We start from the raw sequence: 22,551 nt of genomic DNA on the forward strand, positions 1-22,551 counted from the left end.
GAATCTACTCCGGTTTTACAAGAAAACGTAACTTAAATACCAAATTATTCAGTAACATATCATAATATTTCGACCACCAGCACATTCTGTCGATATCCAAACAAAAAAATACTTGCAGAACAAAAGTTTGTGCTAGGGCTCTTAAAAGTGCATCACACGTTATACAGAAGGCCCATCATAGGACACAAACCATTGAATGTCAAGCTTATAACACCAGTTGGTTATGACGTTCTTGTTGATGGCTGCAGTTAGTAGACATGGTTGTCCCATTCTTATTTATCACAAACCTGGTCAGCCTCACTGACCCCATGCCCTTGGCCCGCTGTAGGCTCTGCCCTTTGTGCCAGAGATGCATTAAAAAGGGGTGTGCCTTAAGCCCCACATCTCATTTGAACCTTAGCCTTGGTCGTGGAAGGAGCTCCTGACCTAAAAGAAGCCGACCTATTTCATTGTTTCTAAAACAGAAGTAACTGTGGCCATTTGTTTGATAAAAAGACTGGATTGGCTGACTTTTCTTTCTACTCTGTTAATAACTTTGTCTTTATTCAACAATGTTGCCTGGCTGGCACCCCAACCCAGGGGCTCCTCAAGTTTTACTGGCTCTTATACCTTGTGTTTGAACCTGGGATTTGAGACTGGGGCTCAGGGTACTACGAAATACCATACAGTTTTCAAGGTCCTGTGAACATCATGGATCAGAAATGTAATTGGAGACAACACTAACTCAGGCAACCATCTCTTTCAGTTATTCTCATCATGTAAACTTTAGCTGCCAGTAAAGGCACAAACGTCTAGACATGTAAAGAGTTTCTGTATGTCCTATGGAAGTTACGATGATTAGATACCATTGTCTCTGATTCTTCTCTCTCTTTACCTGATATCTAAACTCCTCCATCCAAAATAAATTATGTTTCTTTTGTGTTTCATTTACGAAGACTTACTTAATGTATTACTAGGCGGGAGTGCAATTCTGCAGTACATTACTACTACAGTATATTTTGTTTTAGATATTTGTGTTTTTTGGAATATAGTTTTCATCACTTCTGTTTGTGATGATGTCATGTATTGCATATTGTGTGATTAAATTGTTTTTACTTTATTATGTGTATGTATAGAACACCAAGAGAAATTCCTACCTGCTATGTTCCTTGGCAGTAAAGTTCAAATTATATTCTCCATTTTCTTTTGCAGAATTCCGGATGATGCTGTGGAAGCAACGATCGTCACCCCCTGGGTGAACTAAAACCTGTAAGAGAAAACAGGCAGAAGGAAGTTTAAATCATAACTGTTATTCCCTTCAAAGTGGGAGCACTTCTATTACTGGACAGTGTAACTTGATGAACGCAGCATTCTGTAACAAGAAGCACACCATTTCTGCTAGATGAAGTCTTTTTTATACACAAGTAAAAGTTACAGAATTAGATTACATCATACAATGTTTCTGTCGTCATTAGCTGCATCCAGTTGCTAGCTAGAAAAAGAAAAAAATTAACCAAACTGAATTATAAGTAAACATGGTCAGCAAAATCACTTAAATCATTAATGTCAAGCCTCGCATGTTTGCTTTGCCATTTTCAGCTCCTTTCTTTATTAGCACAGAAGATGAAGGCAGATGCCATCCTCATACAGCAAATGAACAGAAAGTTTCCTGCTGGTGGCCCAATGTTGTCTGCTTTCATCCCGACTCAGCTTCCCTAAGTTACCTGGAAACTCTTTTAAATTATATAGTGAACTTTGATACATGTGCTTAATTACTTTAAGATTAAAAATCCAAACCAAACAACTATTAATTAATTTGTCTTGTTATGATATTTTTTACCACAATGCTAACACTTAATACAACTGAATCTGAGAGGTAAAGAGTTAATAAAGACGAGGTAAAGGCACAAATTAACATGTCAGTTTTACAATGTAAAATTAAAATAAATGAATTGAACAACTATGCAAAAATAGGGCAGAGCTGACGGCAACTCCTGAGGCTTCTTGGACACGACATTCCTGTACATTTTCTAATAGTCAGTGGCTGCAAGTGGGCAATTTTTAGTGAACGGTATGTTGGGGCAGTGGCACGAAGAAGAGGAGATGCCAACAGACTTCAGTTAATCAGCTGTGTTCTGGAGATAGGAACAGACTTTAGCCTCTTTATGCTTGTTTTTATTTTTATTCTAGCCACAGTACATATCATAGACTGATAATAGAAAATATTTTTAAAATTTTGCTGTTTCTTGCCCTGTGTATACCATTGGCACCTTTCCTCTGTATTCGCGTGAGTGCAGACATCTTTTAACTGGTGATCCCTCTCTCGATTGTCCTCACATAAGTCCTGCTTCTCAAACTCAGACATTATTTTCAACATGACTTTCTTGCCTGTTGCCTTATTTTATATTTTCCATCTTTGAATCATCTGCAGTGGTTTGGTGATGCTTGCCGATAGTCTTGCCGTCAGAGAATGTTGAGGTTTAGATCAAGGATCACTATGCTTTGTTATTAATTTTAGTACAATTGACTACTAAAAGGAGTTGCCTGACATCTTTTGTGGCTTGAATAGGCACAATTATTTTACAGGCCGCTGCTTTTATTTTTAGCAAGCCTACTTGTTTTTCACTTGGCTAGTTGTCTAAGGATAAAGGTTGCTGTGTTTTGAGGGAACTGAGGAAACAGGTTTTTGTTTTGGGACATGGCAGCTCTGCTGGGACTTTTGACTCACCAAAGTCTAAACAAGGTTTTGGAAAAACCTTCAACACCCACAACTTAAATGGTGCATAAACACTTTAAACATATAAACATTTTAGCATTTAAATTTATATATTAAGGCTCATGAACATTTCAGATGATCACATTAAAAGAAAGCTGAATTGTGTTAGTTAGGTTGTATTATACAGTGGTTTTAAGAATTGATTATCAAGATTATCCCCCGTATTGGTACTCCAGACTGTATGTGGCTACATATCACTGGGTGATGACGCAGCTGCCTTTGCTCACTGGCTGCAACATAGGTCTGTATACATACATTGCAGAAAGCATTTAAGTTCCTATGTCAGTGCTTTCTCATGAATCAATATCTTAATAAATAAAGGTGAAACAACATGTAGTATATCAGCTGGCTTTGAGCAATTTAAAAATGTAAGGGTTCATTAATAAAAGGCTTTAGCACTATGTTTGCTGACTCAAGGCCACTCGCCTGCTTCCAGCTCAAAGAAGATCAGCTCTTATCAGTAAAACTGCGTGTGGCGCTTACCAGCACAGCTGCCTATGATTTTAGCCTTACTAGATGCTGGGTGCAACAAGCAATTATTAACTGAACAGTGCAGTTCCTCATATGTGGGTCACCCTGGTTCCAACTTAATGATGAGTACTGATCAATTAAAGGAATGTGAGAAATGTAAAACATGATCAGATGATGGTCATTTCCAGGCCAGGCGGGAAGCACGACCTTCGAGTCCTAATGATAATGTCCTAAAGGATTGATGATTATTAGGAGAAAGGAGTATACAAGGCGGGGTAATTGTTATGAAAACAGGTGCAGCATCAGGTCATCATTACAAAGGCAACATGTAAAGTGGATGATGAGATATACAGTATGTACGAAATGGAGATGTTTTCATGTTTAGAATTGAAATAAAAATGAACCATGCCCAAACCACCAGGCTCACTCCATGAGCTGAGACGGCTTTATGTGTTCTGCAATTGTTTCTTATGCTCTGCAATAAAGTCGGAATTCTGACTGCCTTTCTGAAGACTCTGCTCATTTTTTCTGAAGATTTCTCCTTAACAAGAGTTGAAGTAGACCCCCAATAACTTCTGACTCATATCGATTCTCCCATTACTCTGAACACGGCCCCATTTAAAGTAATATTTAGAGGATTCTCCCATTGATCTAAGTAGCACTTTTTAAGGAATTGTGTTTGTTACTTTGTTTACTTCATTCAGTTCTTGGAAAATTACATTGATGGCCTCTCCAAGACAAAGCAGAGACCTCACGTTTTTAGCTTTAAGTTACATTTCGTTAACCCTCAAGATACTTTCAATGCTTTTCCTGATATTTAATAATTCATTTGTTATAGTTTGGTTGTGTTGGGGGCCACGGGTAGAGGGCTTGGAAGCCCAACCCTGTAGGGGCCCGTGGCCACCGGCAGGCGGTGCCCTGGTGGCTGAAGAACCCTGGACCTCAGCACTTCTGCCACACCAGGAAGTGCTGGAGGGAAGAAGACTGGGGACACCCGGAGGGCTTCCGGGTGCGCAGCCGGCACTTCCGCCACACGGGGGTGTGTCCGCGGGTGATTGCCGGGAAAGCAGCTGGAGCCCATCCGGGCTGGTATTTAAGGGGCCGCCTCCCTCCATTCATTAGCAAGAGTCGGGTGGAAGACGATGGAGCTTGGAGAGAGGAGTGGAGGTGGCCAGAAAGGCATTTTGTGACTGTGAGGCCTGGACTCTGGGGGATTGGTGCTGGAGGCACTGGATTCGTGCACTGACTTCACTGTAAATATAAGTGTAAATAAAGGAGTGTGTTGGGTGAAACAACGATGTCCGCCTGTCTGTGTCCGGGTCCAGTTCCAATATATATATATATATACTGTATATACTTGTAATAGATTGTTAAAGATTATTATACATTGATTAAGAATTCTATACCCTCTGTGTCCTTCCTGTTTTGATACTCATTGGGCTGCATGGGAGTTGGAGTTTTGGTGGGGAGCACTTCTGGGGTCCTCAGGTACCTCTAGAGTGAAGTTCTGCCTTAACCTAGATGCAATGTGACAGACCTGAAAGTACTCCTGTGTCTAAGATAAAAGGAGCTGCTGGATATCATCCAGATGAGTTGGTGCTGGGTGGAAGATGAAAAAGCTCTTCAGGGTCTAGTGGAGGAAAGGAAAAGATGAGTTTTATGCTTGTAGTATGGTCACTATTACATTATCATAAAGAAGCCTTTTGTGAAGGTAATTTTTAATAATAAACATTTTATGTGAATGCGGGACTTGTGTCACTGTGGTTATGTCTTGGGGTTTGTGGTGTTCCAATGCCCCGTACTGTTGAAACAAGGATTACGGCACCTCTGCTATTCATGGCCCACCACAACGAGTGCCACCAGATGTTTATTCCACTTCAGCCACTGCTCAGGTCAGGACATTTGGTTCCCCCACTCCAGTCAGGTTTTCCTTTTCTTCACTTTTATCAGTACATCTGAGACCTGCTCTTTCAAAAAACTTGACAGCCTGAGCTCATACTAACTGATTTATTTAGTTCTTTTTTGTCTAATTTCACTATTTCTTATGTCACTCCCTTGATTATTTCAAAAGTAAAGGCCACCTCTGCACTTTAAAGTGTATAATTTATTCTCATTTCTAACACTACTGTAATCAACACGTGCCTTAATAAGACTACCTTTTATGTCCTAATAGTTCAATTTTGTGAATTACTGATAAAGAAGCAAATGCTTCCTACTCTGCCCACCTTACACACCAATGCAAATCAGTGAGATCACATTTAAATTTTATCATTGATGTATTTGAATAGTCTAAATATATAAAAGTGCATAATACGTCCAAGCATTTAGAGATCCTGAGACCTCATCCTCTGAGACGATCACCATGTTCGCTGTGAAAGCAGTTTGCCTCATCGCCACCGTCGCTATGCTTGTTGCAATGGTGGCAGCGGTGAGTATTAACGCTCTATTAGGTGACCTCTTCAATATGTCTGGTCAGTGTTGCTATTTACTCTAAACGTGAAATGAATATTGCAGGGTCTTCTCAGATATAATGCTATTAACTGAATTAAATGCTATTAAATTATTGTTGATTTTTAAATGTTAATTTAACATATTTTACAAATAACTATGGAGTGTAACTATGGAGTGAAGAGGAGAGTAGTACTTGTGCACTTTTGACATCTGCAGATTTCTTTACGTTGTTACAGTGGGTTCAGAGTGTGTTCAGACTTCTTCCACTTTCTGCACAAATTATTGTGTCCTACATTTAATATCTGAAATGAAGAAATTTGCCATTCATTCCAATCAATCTACTCTCCGTTGCCCATAATGACAAAGTGGAGATGTGTGTTCAGTAAGTTTTGGAAATTGATTTGGAAATTGATTCAAAATGAAAAGCTTAAATCTCACATTCATCAAAGTATTCAGACCATTTGTTCAATATCTTATTAGTAACCCCGTTTGCATTCATTTTTGGAAGATTATTCGTGTCAAATCTAAATGTAATGAATTGACCAATCAGCATCAAAAGGCGGGGCACCAACAGTTGGGGAAAGAGGCAGTCCAATCATGATTGTGTTGTTCTTGGAAATTAGATGGTGAACAAAAGGGAGTTGATAAGACAGAGAGTTCACCATCTCGCCAAATAGGTGGAAGCTGGCAGTCGAAATTCATTCTCTTGCATGTCGAAAGAGTTACAAAGAAACCAAGCTTGGTTACACAAAAAAAATTTTTGCTCTACTCAGTATGTAGTTAAAATTGCTAACAACACACACATTGAAAATTGAACTGCATTGCTTAATTTTACACATGCAAAAATATAATAACTTTAGACGGCTTAATGTAGTATAAATATTTTCAGTAGGACATAAAATGTACTTGCCTGTCATTTTTCTTCTGGTCTCCTCAGACATCTCACTCCTTTCTGGGACACACAATGACACCACACAGCAGAGTGACGACATTTCTTCATTTAAATGGGTAGAATGACTGATTGCACGATTGGAGACGTGTGGAACAAATTCAAGAGAACTGCTAGTTTGATAAATCACTTCAATCCAATTATTTAGGGTATGTTAGGGGTCCTGAATAAATATGTTCAGGCCATTTCAGAATTTCTATGCAGTAGAAGCACTACTTGATGTCTGTTCGCATTTTCTTTGCTTAACTCAATGACATGTCAAAGACATACAGGGGACAATTGCTTTTCATGTCATCACTTTTCAGGGGGCATACAGCACTTTGTCAATGTGCCAGAAGGAGACCAGCTAATGTGTCCACATCTGTATCATGTTTGTGAAGAAGTAACTTTGACTTGAACAATACCAAACTTATCCTTTAAATACTAAACTCTTGTCTATAAATAGAAGTCTAGCACAGCAGTTTTTATTATCCAGGTGGTCCACAATGGTGTGAAGTACATAATACTCAAAAACTATTCAGACAATTTTAATGTTTTACACATTTTGTTATGTTGTTGTTTTATGTTATAATCATTTGTATCAATTTTTCTCACATCAAGCATCACTCAGTATCTCAGAATGAAAGCAGAAACAGTACTTTAGATAGTACTTATAAAACTGAATAACAATAGTAAAGTGAAATCTCACATCAACAGAAATATTCAGCCTCTTTTTGGTTACAATAGAAATCAGGTACACCCAATTTTATTTATCGAGGTGTTTCTACCTCTTGTATGGATTCCATCCATCCATCCATCCATCCATCCATTTTCCAACCTGTTGAATCCGAACACAGGGTCATGGGGGTCTGCTGAAGGCAATCCCGGGGAGCAAGGCAGGAACCAATCCCGGGCAGGGCGCCAACCCACCGCAGGACACACACACACACCCCAAGCACACACTGGAGTACCCGGAGGAAACCCACGCAGATACGGGGAGAACATGCAAACTCCACACAGGGATGACCCGGGATGCAAACCCGGGTCTCCTAACTGCGAGGCAGCAGCACTACCACTGTGCCACCATGCTGCCCTGTTTGGATTCCACCAGTGGTGAATTCATTTGATTTGACTATTTAGGAAAGACACACACCAGTCTATAAAAGGTCCAACAGATCAGCAGAAGTGTTAGACCTGTGGCTAAGGATCTGTGCTGGTATCCGGAATGGTGTCAGTTCAATCCTGCTACTGCCAGAATAGATCTGTTCCTCCATAATGTTCCTCTGTCTCCAAACGTTGGGTAAAATGACAGTTTCCCCTTGTGGATTAGTAAAGTATATCAAAATCAAAAAATCAAAATCCAAGTCATGAAGTTCAAGAAACTATTTGCTGTGTTTAGAGACAAGAGAGTATTGTGTTGGGACAGACCAGAAGAAAGCTAGAAAAACATTCCTAGAGCAGGACACCTGGAGAAACTGTGCTTTTAGGAGAGACTGGAAGTGACTAAGAATCTGATGAGAAGTATGGTGTTGGCAGCACGATGCTGTGTGACTGGCATCTGGGGGACAAGTAAGGTTTCAGGGAAAGCTGAAACTAATGAAAACTTGTTTCGAGAGTGCTGTGGACCTCAGACTGTGCTGAAGGTTTAACTCCCGACAGGACGATGACAATAAACCTAATGAAAAGACATCACAGGAGTGGCTTAAGGACACCTCTGATTATGTCCCAGAATTGTCTAGTCTGAGCCCAGACTTTAACCCAGTCGAACATCTCTAGGGAAACCTGAACATAATGGACCCATCAATAAGCACAGACGAATGTTAGAAGTTCTTCAAATCCAGATGTGAGAAGCTTGTCATAGCATGCCCAATAAGACTCCAGACTGGCATTGCTGCAAAGGGTTCTTCAACTAAGTACTGAGTAAAGGGTATAAATTGTGACAATAATGTGCCAAAATGTATTTTTCACTATTAGTCATTCTGGGGTATTGGGTATTGCTTGATGAATAAAAATGAAATGAGATGATTTTAGCACAAGGCTGCAACATAGCAAAATGAGAAAAAAGTGGAGGGGTCTGAATACTTTCTGAATCCACTGTACAAGTGAAATGTATTGACGTGTTGGTGATGATATTCCAGAGTTATACATTTCATTTTAATTTTCAATATGCTGCTTTCTCAAAGAATTTCCCTGTTTTGTTTTGGAAAAGGGTAAATATTATCTTAACAGAGCAGATGGGGACATCGATTCTGTCAATGAGGTCTACAAAATGCAAACAATAATTGCAGCTGATTGATCACCACATGCTTTTAAAATGTACTGACACCTACCATGGAGTAGCTGCTCTCTTACTGATGTGAACGTCTCTCTGTCATCTGAGTGCCGATCAAGGATTCTTTATTTTTAACTTAATTCATTTTCAATGTCCTGTGATTTTGTTAGAGGTTATGACTGATACAGAATAGCAAATTCCAATGCTTTACTCTTCTGATCAGTCACATATTTTTCTCTTTCAGGGCGCTCCGGATTGGAGAATGTGCACAATAAGTAAGAATTTCATACATTACAATATGTGAAACTTATAATAATTTGAACTTATTATTCAATATATTTTGTTTTGTAATGAGTTCCCTTGAGATTTTGTGAATACAAAATAGAGCATACAGTGCTCTCCATACTGTTTGAGACATAGACACATTTTTCCTTAATTTCCACACTCAAACAATTCAGATGGGATTGAAGTGCACATTGTAGACTTTCACATTAGGGGATTCTCATAAATTTCATTAACACCACACAGAAATGACAACACTTTGTCTACATGGTCAGTCGATTTCAGTGCACCATAATTTTTGTGACACAGCAATGGCAGACCCATTAAAGCCGTCATATTTAGGACTTTGTCGCATATTCCTCAAATACAATGACTGCTTGAAGTCTGCATTTCATAGACATCACCAGGTGAGGATCTTCTCTCGTAATGTTCTGCCAGGTTTCTAACGCAGCCATCTCATGAGCCACTGCTTGTTTTTTCGGCTTTCAGTAACAACGGGCAAACAAAATACTCCTTGCACAGATAATAATGAAATAAAAAAATGCAGGATTAATGTGATGTTCTGGGTCTTCCTGGACAGGCCTTGGCTGTTAACCGGAAATCTGTCAGCCTAAAAGGTGTCACCTGATATAAGCCATTTTTAAGGTCTGTTCTCCAGTTATACAAAAGTTGTCAGGATTTCTCCATTATTTCAGTCTTCTTCATCCTATTCATCTTTTCCCATTTCCATGTGGGGTTAGTGTGATTGATCAACCTTCTCCATACAGCTCGGTCCTGCACCTCCTCCTTAGTCAGACCCTATTCATTCAGGTCTTCTTTTACTTTATCCATATTCCTCCACTTTTCCATCCATCATTTTCTCTTCCTTCCCCATCCTTCTTTTGTCCACATATTTATTGTCGCCCCTCATTTCATGTTGATACCACTTCAGCCTACTTTCTGTCCTTTCTTAGATATTTCTCCCGTGTTTGTTGTAACCTCTGAGTATCACATTTCTTATTCTGTTCTTCTTTGTAACTCCACACATCCAGCTCAACATTCCCATTTCTGTCACATCTAACTTCTTCTCCTGCTGCGCTCCTTTTACTGCCCAATCCTCACATACAATCCTCAATTACTACTCAGGTACCTTTGACTCTCATGCACTTCCGGACCACTTGACGTGGTACATTCTCCATCAATAAACACAATATACAAACTTTAAGTAAAGACTTCATCAGTTGTTCCTTTCCCTGACATAAAACCAAACTGCTCTTCCTAAATGATGGTCTCTTCCCTTCTCTTTTTAACCTTTTACAAGATTTTCATTGTGTGTGAAATCTGCTTTTCCTCTTAATCCTCAATCCTGAATATCGCCCCTCTTCTTGGGTACAATCACACTGTTCCACCTCTCTTCTGGTATTCTCTCCTGCTCAGATCTTCTACATTTGATCCCACAAAACTTCTAATTCCATCTCTCCTAAATTTTTTTTAAAATTCTACTGCTATGTCATCCAGTCCTGTTGTTTGTTAAGTTTTTATTCTTTTTGGTGCCTCCTTTAATTCCTCCCTCCTTACTCTTGGTGTTTTTCCTTCACTTGGGACACCCTTGGATTTGATTCATTCCACTGCATTTCACAGTACCTCTTCCATCTATTCATGATCTTATAATGCTCATTTAAGACCACACTTGGCTCATCTTACATCTACTTTATCTGACTAAAATTCTCCCAGCCGTGTTCTTATTCTTTGCTATGGTAAATTTTTTTATCCACCTCTTTTCTCTCCAATTTTTATTACACCTTCTCCAGAGTCTGTCCCTGGACTCTTGCCAGTGCGTTCTTTGCCTTCTTGTTTGTCCGCCAAAACATTACTTTATCTTCCTCCCTCCGTGGTGGTACCAGTACTTCTTTGCCTCTATCTTACCCTTTATCAATTCCTGCACCTCTCTGTTCCACTACCATGTCTCTTTGTCCCCAGGTGGGCTCCTTCCTGTTGTTTTATCCCAACATCTCTTCACCTTTAATGAATACAACTTTGCTATTCTTCTCCCACCATTCCTCCATAATCTCAAATGACTGCACTTCATTTCAAACTTTCTTCTTAAACCTGTTCATCAGCCTCTTCATCTTTAAATCTCCACCACTTCATCCCTGGTGCTGCTTGCTTTGGTTTTATTCTCCTGCTGATTCTGATCTCCCAGTCCATCACCACACCTGACTCCGACTGACCTGGATGAAGTCGAACAGTGCCAAGGCAGAACCCGTTGGAAGATCTTCCAGGTTCAGTAGAAGTTCTACAAAGTAGAGATCATGTATCTCTGCTGCAATACCATGGCCGCCCCCAGGGAATTCAACAAGCCTATCTAATTGGCCAGCATTCCTTGTGGGTGTCAGTACAAGTAGCACCGCCGAGGGATGCTGCCATCTATTGGGGAGCAGGTATTCCAAAATTCTTACATCATACTGCCCCATTTTCGCCATTCATCACACCATCAAATCTGGCAAATCCCAGTCATTGTCCCAACATTTAGTATCCCCACTCTTACCTTTAACTTACTCTTTTCTTTCCCCTCCCCACTCTTCCTCTTCTTCTGCTTCTTCTGGATTAACTTTTTTAGCCGAACCCAACCTTGGCCTTGTAGCCCATTTTTCAATTCAATCCAATGTTATTACAGCATAACTGAGCAATTTTGTTATTTTACACAAGATGCATAAAACTGCAAATTACAGTGCAAAGAAAAGATAAGAGACAGTGGAAAATGTCAGTGCAATGCAGAGATAGTACAGTACCTGTGCATATAATTGTCAGGACACATGGAGGATATTTGTTTCTCTTTGAAGACGGTTCTGTAAGCCTACGGAAAATATGAAACTGCACGCTTCTACAATCAGTGACAGCAGCAATGATTTGCCTAGTGCTGTAAAGGTGGCTCCGTCCTTTGGATGAGACGTAAAATCGAGGTTCTGATTTTCTGTGATTATAAAAGATTCTTCGTGAAGAGTATGGTGTATCCTGATATCCTGGCTAAATTACCAACCAAGGCCTAGTCATTCTGTCCCCCTAATCATCCTCCATCTCTAATTGGCTAACTATCTCTCAGCACTTCACCACCTAACAGCTAATGTGTGTTGAGAGTAATCCATCCAGATGGATGCTGCACATTGATGGTGGTTGAAGTGGCTCCCCACTCACTATGTAAAGCGCTTTGAGCAGTGAGGAAAGCACTACATAAATATAATGAAATGTTATTATTAACACATGAATAATAATAATACATAATAATATTATTAATGCTGAATTTCCTTGGTTTCAGTTTTCATGCTTTTTTTTGTCCACTTGAAGTGCAGATGTTTTCATTCAGATATTTTTGATTTTGTTGAGTATATTTACCTTCTGAGCAGAATGCTGGAATTTTTTTCAGAGTATGTCATTTTAATGCTTTCTTTCTTTTACAGTCCCTCATAGGTGTATAAACGTGTAAAGGTAAGGCATTGAGTGTAAGATATTATAAGAGTCTGTCGTTGTCTTTTCATTGTCTGTGTCCCAGTCAACTTTGACTAACCTCCTTAGCGTGACAGAAATGGGCAAAAGGGGTTGAGCTTTATTTTCAACAACAAAAAGGATTATGTGTAACAAAAACATGCAAATATCAACACATTAACAGAATAACAGAAGAAAAGACAAGTCTCGTGTCCACTGCAATAATGGTGCAGATTTAACTGATATCCTTCATGCAATGTGTTACATCATAATCATTATAATTAGTTAAATGCAGGTATTTCATAATGAGCGATAAGCGACATTCACTCTTCACTGAAAATGGGTGTCTGTAACAACTGAATTGTGGACCAGCACCATCTCTGGACTGGTTTTCTTTACCACTATTCCCTGCCATATCAGGTTACTGAAAAACACCCAAATGTCATCTTCATTGACAGGCTGTCAGTCAATGTGACAAGCAATTGGTTTACTGTGACTTTTCTGACAATGCTCAGCATAGCAGTTCATTACAACAACCATTTAGTCCACCGGACTGTCGTTGACAAATCATAAATAGTTCTGATAATCCGGATCTACTGGCATCTTTAGAGTGGGGTTACCCATATATGGGCAATGAGAAAAACAGCAGGATTGTCCGCAGTTACAAGAAGAAGATGACAAATACGAAAATCACTGAAACATGGCATGTCAGGATCTACCAGACAGGTGTTAGTTTCACTATCTGTGTCAATGTTTTATGACCAATTCACATCATCATCACTACTGCACGATTCAACCAATGGTTCAGTTTCACTCTGTTTTAAAACTTGCTCCAGAGCTTTTCATTTGTCATTGTGTTTTTGTCTGAAATCTCTGTCCCATCATGAATATTGAAGAATTAAAATAGAATTGCCATAAAGTGGTAGACGCATAGAGAAATGATTTTCCGCATCATGATATTATTTCATCGCCTAGATGAAACGCCAATAGGCATAAAGAGTTGGGGCACCTGCAGGGCAAACCACATACAACTGAAAAACAAACACAAAATAGAAACACATTAAGAAGGGAATAAAAATGTCTTCACAGACGCAAGTCTCAAGAATGACTGTTCCAAGATGGTGACACTTCTGATTAAATATAGGCCAGGGAAGAAGAGGTGGGTCCATGGAGAATGTTCACTGGAAGTGATCTCAGAGGTGGTATTGCTGTCAGTCATCCAGTTGGCAGAGGAAAGAGGAGAAGAACGTTAGTAAATTGCGCCATGTTGTGGATAGATGAAGAATTACCACCACCAGAACCATTAAGCTGTTCCCAAGTTCCCACATGTGTGACTCCATATTTACATAGACTTCAGCGCCTGAGTCATTCTCAGGATTAACCCTCAGGAGGTTAACTCAGTTTTTTTTTTTCCTAATGGCAGATTTAGTTATTTTTAAGTTGTTTTTGAATGTGGTGTTTAAGTGAGCTTTGAATGGGTCACTCAAGGACACTAAGAGACTTGTCCTAAAGCCACTCCAGCTTTGTTTTGGTTGTAAGCTTCAAGTCATTGCAATGATGAAAGGTGAACCAGCACCCGAGTCTGAGGTGGCATGCATTCTGGAGCAGGTTTTCTTCAGGGACCTCTCTGTATTTGGCTGCATTCATCTTTATTCTAACCTGTATCCCTGTCCGTGCCTTTGAGAAGCATCCCCATGGTAAGATGATACCACAAACCATGTTTCACTATCAGGATAGTATCAGGCAGGTTCAGATAGTTCAGATTTTGTCTTATCAGGCCAGAGAATGTTTTTCTTCGATCTCTAAGCGTCCTTTAAACTGTAATATGCCTTTTACTGAAGAGTGATTTCTGACAAGCCTCTCTACCATAAATACCTGATGGATGAAGTGCTGCCGAAGTGGCTCTCCTTCTCACAGGTTCCCACATCTCAGCAGATGACCATTGATTTTTTACTTGCCGCTCTGTCTAAGACCCTCTTGCCTCATCACTCAGGTTGGAAGGATGGCCAGCTTTAGGAAGAGTCCTGGTGTTTCAAAACTTCTTTCATTTCACATTTCATGAGGTCACCTTGAACACTCATAATGTTAGAAATACTTTCATAACTTTTCCCTGATTTAAACTTCACCACAATTTGTTTGAGGAGGTCCACAGAGAGATCCTTGGACTGCATGGCTTGGTTGTTGTCCTAACATGCAGTGTGAATTTCTATACGCAGAGGCACATACTGTGTGTGAACATCATGTGGTGTGACACAGCAAACTGTCTGAGTACTTAGAGGAATATATGAGAGATTTCAGTTATAGATTTTAAAAATTTGGTAACTGTTCAGAAAAATAAGTTCACACATTATCATTTTGGTTTTCTGAATGTTGACTGATGGACAAAAATTGACAATTTATCCACTGAAAATAAATCTACAACACCATACAATGCGTAGACAGTGAAGAGAACTGAATACTTTCTAAATCCAACGAATTTCACACGGAGTTGAAGCAGCTTAGCGATCAGCTAAATAAATGGGCTTGATACAACAACAACAACAACATTTACTTATATAGCACATTTTCATACAAACAGTAGCTCAAAGTGCTTTACATAATAACGAATACAACAACAACAACAACAACATTTATTTATATAGCACATTTTCATACAAACAGTAGCTCAAAGTGCTTTACATATTAAAGAATAGAAAAATGAAAGACATAATTATAAAAAAATAAATCAACATTAACATCGAATAAGAGTAAGGTTCAATGGCCAGGGGGGACAGAAAAACAAAAAAACTCCAGATGGATGAAGAAAAAATTAAATCTGTAGGGATTCCAGACCATGAGACCACCCAGTCCCCTCTGGGCATTCTACCTAACATAAATGAAACAGTCCTCTTTGGATTTAGGGTTCTCACGGAAGGGCTTGATGATGATGATGGTCACGTAGACTTCTTCCTTTTAATCCGTCCATCATTGTTGGAGCATCATGAAGCTTTGAGTAGGTGGAGGTGGCGCAGGCCACCACCACAAAGAAACCGGAAAAAGAAACAGAAAAGAGAGTAGGGGTCAGTACCGATTTTAGAGCCACCATGAATAGTTGTTATGATGAATTGAACATACAGAGTATCAGGATTAAGTTAAATTACGATTAAAATGAAGTTATAAAAGGCCATGTTAAAGTAATGTGTTTTCAGCAGTGTTTTAAACTGCTCTACTGTATCAGCCTGGCGAATTCCTATTGGCAGGCTATTCCAGATTTTAGGTGCATAGCAGCAGAAGTTGCCTCACCACTTCTTTTAAGTTTTGTTCTTGGAATTCTAAGGAGACACTCATTTGAGGATCTGAGGTTACGATTTGGAATATAAGGTGTCAGACATTCCGATATATAAGATGGAGCAGATTATTTAAGGCTTTATAAACCATAAGCAGAATTTTAAAGTCAATCCTGAATGACACAGGTAACCAGTGTAGTGACATTAAAACTGGAGAAATGTGTTCTGATTTTCTTTTCCTAGTTAGGATTCTAGCAGCTGCATTCTGCACTAGTTGCAAACGATTTATGTCTTTTTTGGGTAGTCCTGAGAGGAGTGCGTTACAGTAATCTAGTCGACTGAAAACAAACGCGTGAACTAATTTCTCAGCATCTTTCAGTGATATAAGAGGTCTAACTTTACTTATGTTTCTTAAGTGAAAAATGCTGTCCTAATGATCTGATTAATATGTGATTTAAAATTCAGATTACAGTCAACAATCACCCCTAAGCTTTTTACCTCCGTCTTGACTTTTAATCCTAATGTATCCAGTTTATTTCTAATAGCCTCATTGTATCCATTATTGCAATCACTAAGATTTCAGTTTTCTCTTTATTTAACTTGAGAAAATTACTATTCATCCATTCTGAGATACAAGTCAGACATTGTGTTAGTGAATCAATAGAATCGGGTCATCAGGTGCTATTGATAAGTACAGCTGTGTGTCATCAGCATAGCTGTGGTAGCTCACGTTGTGCCCTGAGATAATCTGACCTAACGGAAGCATGTAGATTGAGAATAACAGCGACCCAGGATAGAGCCTTGTGGAACACCATATGGATATCATGTGTCTTCGAGTTGTAATTCCCACAACTAACAAAAATTTTCTCCCTGTCAGGTAGGATTCAAACCAATTTAAGACACTGCCAGAGAGGCCCACCCATTGACTAAGGCGATTTCTAAGAATGTTGTGATCAATGGTGTCAAATGCAGCACTCAGATCTAAGAGGATGAGAACAGATAAATGGCCTCTGTCTGCATTTACCCGCAAGTCATTTACTACTTTAACGAGTGCAGTTTCTGTGCTGTGATTTGTTCTAAAACCCGACTGAAATTTATCAAGAATAGCATGTTTATTGAGGTGGTCATTTAACTGCATAATGACTGCCTTCTCTAGAACTTTACTTAAGAAGGCAGGTTAGAGATGGGTCTAAAATTTTCAAGAGCCAGGGTCAAGATTATGTTTCTTAAGTAGGGGTTTAACTACAGCAGTCTTAAGACAGTCTGGGAAGACCCCCGTATCTAATGACGAATTTACTATGTCCAGAACATTATCAATTAGCACGCCTGATACTTCTTTGAAAAACCTTGTTGGTATTGGGTCAAGGACACAGGTGGAGGTTTTAATTGAGAGATTATTTTTGTAAATCAGGTAAATCTATCCTAGTGAAAGAGTTTAATTTGTTTATAACAGGATGCTGGGGTTTAGGAGGATCCTTAGTGTTGGGGAGATATACTATGTTATTTCTAATATCATTAATTTTTGATTGAAAATACAGCGATAGCCTCACAGGTTTTACTGGAAGAACTTAGGAGGCATTCCTTTGAGTTACCTGGGTTTAGTAGGCGATCAATTGTAGAAAATAAGACTCTGGGATTACTAGCATTGTTATTTATAATCTTGGAGAAATAGCAGCGCCTCTCAAGACGGACAGTGTTATTGTATTCTGTTATTTTGACTTTTAATATTTCATAGTGGATAGTAGTTTAGTCTTCCTCCATTTACGCTCAGCTCTACGGCATGTTCTCTTTAAATCAGACACTCTTTGGGTCTTCCATGGTATACCAATGCTAGAAGATTTTTTCACTGTCTTTTCAGGTGCAACTATGTCAACAGCAGCTCTCACTTTAGTATTAAATCTTTCCACCTTACTATTTACATTATCCTCGTTATTATAGCTGGCACTATAAACAGACTGATTGCTTAGAATGTTTGTAAGTTTTAAAGCTGCTGCCAAGTCAAAGAAGCGTTTTTTAACAATATGCTTCTCACGAGTGTTTTTTATCATTATTTCTATATTAAAAAGTAGAAGAAAATGGTCTGATAGACCAATATCAATGATCTGGACTGAGTGGTCTCCTCTCGTTTGTCAGATTTCTGTTGCTTCTTATGTTCTCTGCAAATTCTACTTTATGTGAATCATTTCACTCATTTTTATTATCTTTTTAAAAAATCATCTCTTGTGTGTCATAATCCATTTTGGCTCCTTAGTCTCAACTCCTCTGCTGTCAACTGGCCTTCTTTTCTATTTGTTGTCCTGCAGTCCTTTAATTGAATATTTAATTGTTACATTTGTTGTAAATCTGCTCATTCATCTTTCGTTTTTTTCTTCTCAGATGCAGAGGTGTCAAGCATCCACTGAACCGTCTAATTATTAAAACACTGTGTAATTAAACTTTAATAAACTTTAATAAAGCAGTCATGCATACCTGAGCCTTTTGTCTTCAATTGTCAATCCAGATTGCTCACATAGATTTGTCACTCCACCGTGATCGCTCTCGTGGATTCCTTTGATTTCAGGCATTCCAGTGAATGAGCAAGTTTCATGGCTGTTATAAAACCACTGGAGACACCTTGTGTTTATGTTCCTTAGTGAGGTATACAATCCCCTTTGATGATAATGATGATGACAGCAGAAGCTAAGACTTTCATTCCAATAACCTTCAGCATGTCTGCTTAATACATGAAAAACAGTATATAATTTCACATGCAGTTTAGCCAAATCGTCCCAAAAATTAATTTGCCATTTATTCATTCGTTTTCCACCACTTATCTGAAGAGGGCAGCAATCTTTCCAAGCCACATTTGCAACCTCATACTGGGGGATTCCAAGGCATTTCTAGGCCAATTAAGAGATATAATCCTCCTAGCAAGAGTGGAACTTCCCCAGGGTCTCCTAGCAGCTGGTTTTGCCCGTATAACCTCCACAGGGAGGCTTCCAGAGAGGCATCTGTATCAGATGCCCAGACCACCTAAATTGTTTCCTCGTGATGATGAGGGTCAGTGGCTTTACTACGAGCCTCTCCAAGATGTCTCCACTTCTCACCCTCTCTAATGAAGAGCTAAGCCACCCTGCGGAGAAAGCTCATTTCAGTCATGTGTACCTGCAGTCTCATTCTTTCAGTCATTACCCAAAGGTCATTTGGCATGCATTCTCTCAATTTACAAAATGCAAAACTCAGTTAAATGTTTTGTTTGGTGTTTTTTTTTTTCTGGGCTAGAAAGCAAGGAATATTTCTCAATAAGTCTTATTCCACAGCCATAGTCACTACATCATCCCTAGGCTGCCAACACTGCCAGGTGTTCCACATCTCCTTCCTTAAAGCACAATATGCTTTTTTTCTATTTCCTGCACTTGCCTACTTAGACATTCATGCAACCGATTCATTTTTCTTAGTTTACAGAATAAATAATAAATAAATAAATAATTTAATTTGCAGAATAATGTGAGAAATGCAATATATACATGATAATGGTGTTCAGACAATTTGTTTGCAAAGTTTTACTCATCACTACTCTACCTAAAAAAAAGAAGAAAAAAAAACTGGATGTCAGATGCACAAGTAACGTAACAAAGCCTGATGCACCCATTTTAAACTCGAATGACCACATGGCACTAGACAGTAACCAACCCTGAAATGGGTGCAGTCCATCACAGGACACAATCACACACACGCCATGATTGTATTGTCAGAGGAACATCAGAATCCCCGGCTGCATTACATCCTGGTGTAGCACCTACTCAGCCCAGGGCCGCAGGGCACAACAGATAGCAGAGCACAGAATATCATTGGCACACAGATAATCCTTCTCAGTGTAGGATCTTCTTCTTTTGGCTGCTCCCGTTAGGGGTTGCCACGGCAGATCATCTTCTTCCATATCTTTCTGTGCTCTGCATTTTGTTCTGTTACACCCATCACCTGCATGTCCTCTCTCACCACATCCATAAACCTTTGCTTAGGCCTTCCTCTTTTCCTCTTCACTGGTAGCTCTATCCTTAGCATCCTTCTCCCAATATACCCAGCATCTCTCCTCTGTCCAAATCAACACAATGTCACCTCTCTGACTTTGTCTCCCAAACGTCCAACTTGAGCTGACCCTCTAATGTACTCGTTTCTAATCCCATCTATCCTCGACACACTCAGTGCAAATCTTAGCATCTTTAACTCTGCTACCTCAGGCCCTGTCTCCTGCTTTCTGGTCAGTGCCAACGTCTCTAAACCAATATAACATAGCTGGTCTCACTACCGTCCTGTCGTCCTTCCCTTTCACTCTTGCTGATAACCGTCTGTCACAAATTACTCCCGACACTCTACTCCACCCATTCTACCCTGCCTGCACTCTCTTTTTCACCTCTCTTCCACAATCCCCATTACTCTGTACTGTTGATCCCAAGTATTTAAACTCATCCACCTTCGCCAACTCTACTCCCTGCATCGTCACCATTCCACTTACCTCCCTCTCATTTACACACATGTATTCTGTCTTGTTCCTACTGACCTTAATTCCCCTCCTCTCTAGAGCATATCTCCACCTCTCCAGGGTCATCCTGCTCCCTACTATCAGTACTGATCACAATGTAATCAGCAAGCATCATAGTCCACAGTCTAATCTGGTCTGTCAACCTGTCCATCACCATTGCAAATAAGAAAGGGCTCAGAGCCGATCCCTGATGTAATCCTACCTCCACGTTAAATGCATCTGTCGCTCCTACCATAGACCTCACCACTGTCACACTTCCCTCGTACATATCCTGTACAACTCTTACGTATTTCACTGCCTCTCCCAACTTCCTCATACAATACCATAGCTCATCTTGAGGCACCCTGTCATATGCTTTCTCCAAGTCCACAAAGACGCAATGCAACTCCTTCTGGCCTTCTCTAAACTTCTCATCAACATCCTCAGAGCAAACATTGCATCTGTGGTGCTCTTTCTTGGCATGAAACCATACTGCTGCTCACTAATCATCACCTCACTTCATCCACTACTCTTTCCCATAACTTCATGCTGTGGCTCATTAATTTTATTCCCCTGTAGTTACTGCAGTCCTGCACATCTCCCTTATTCTTAAATATCGGCACCAGTACACTTCTTCTCCACTCCTTAGGCATCCTCTCACTTTCCAAGATTCCATTAAACAATCTGGTTAAAAACAGCACTGCCATCTCTCCTAAACACCTCCATGCTTCCACAGGTATGTCATCTGGACCAATGGCTTTTCCATTTTTCATCCTCTTCATAGTGTCCTTACTTCCTCCTTGCTAATCCGTTGCAATTCCTGATTCACTATCTCCACATCATCCAACCTCTTCTCTCTCTCATTCTCTTCATTCATCAGCCTCTCAAAATACTCTTTCCATCTGCTCAACACATTCTCCTTGCTTGAGAGTATATTTCCATCTTTATCCTTTATCACCCTAACCTTCTGCACATCTTTCCCAGCTCGGTCCCTCTCTAGCCTACTGGTCCTTTTCTCCCTCCTTAGTGTCTAACCTCTCATACAAGTCATCATATGTCTTTTCTTTAGCCTTCGCCACCTCTCTCTTCACCTTGCACCTCATTTCCTTTTACTCTTGTCTACTTTCTGCATCTCTCTGACTATCCCACTTCTTCTTTGCCATCCTCTTCCTCTGTATACTCTGCTGTATTTCCACATTCCACCACCAGGTTTCCTTTTCCTCCTTCCTTTTTCCAGATGTCACACCAAGCACCCTTCTTGCTTTCACCCTCACTACATCTGCTGTAGTTTCCCAGCTGTCTGGTAACTCTTCACTGCCACCCAGTGCCTGTCTCACCTCCTCCCTATACTCAACCTTGAAGTCTTCCTTTTTCAACTTCCACCATTTGATCCTTGGCTCTGCCCTCACTCTCCTCCTCTTCTTGATCTCCAGCGTCATCCTACAAACCACAATCCTATGCTGCTTAACTATACTTTCCCTTGCCACCAATTTGTGGTCTTCAGTCTCCTTCAGATCAACTCTTCTGCATAGGATGTAATCTACCTGTGTGCATCTTCATCCACTCTTGTATGTAACCCTGTGTTCCTCCCTCTTCTTAAAATACACATTCACCACAGCCATGTCCATCCATTTGGCAAAATCCACTATCCTCTGACCTTCATCATTCCTCTCCTTGACACCATACCCATCACCTCCTCATCTCCACTGTTCTCTTCACCAACATGCCCATTAAAATCCGCTCTAATTGCCAAATTTTCTCCCTTGGGTACACTGTTCATCACTTCATCCAACTCACTCCACAAATTTTCTTTCTCACCCATTGCACATCTAACTTGCAGTACATATGCACTAACAACTTTCATCATCAATTTCCAGCTATATAATTATTACTCCGCCTGAGCCTCTTTTCACCTCCAAAGCACTCTTGACATATTGTTCCTTCAGAATAACTCCTACCCCATTTCTACTCCCATCCACATCATGATAGTTCTATTTGAAACCACCTCAAATTAACCTGGCCTTACTCCCCTTCCATTTGGTCTCTTGCACGCACAATATATCAACCTTTCTTCTCTCCATCATATCTGCTAACTCTCTCCCCTTACCAGTCATACCGCCAGCATTCAAAGTTCCTACCCTCAGTTCCACTCTCTTTACTTTC

The 22,551-nt window shown here is 39.9% G+C and overlaps 1 long non-coding RNA gene across 1 annotated transcript; it reads left to right on the forward strand.

Moving 5' to 3' along the window:
• The first annotated feature begins 5,565 nt into the window (after nt 1-5,565).
• Nucleotides 5,566-18,360, forward strand: LOC120526361. The gene is made up of 4 exons (XR_005633132.1): nt 5,566-5,654; nt 9,122-9,152; nt 12,597-12,624; nt 18,264-18,360. It is a non-coding gene; the product is annotated as an uncharacterized LOC120526361 (long non-coding RNA).
• Nucleotides 18,361-22,551: the final 4,191 nt, after the last annotated feature.

The sequence above is a fragment of the Polypterus senegalus genome, chromosome 3, assembly GCF_016835505.1.
Source record: "Polypterus senegalus isolate Bchr_013 chromosome 3, ASM1683550v1, whole genome shotgun sequence".
In the NCBI taxonomy this organism is placed as follows: domain Eukaryota; kingdom Metazoa; phylum Chordata; class Cladistia; order Polypteriformes; family Polypteridae; genus Polypterus; species Polypterus senegalus.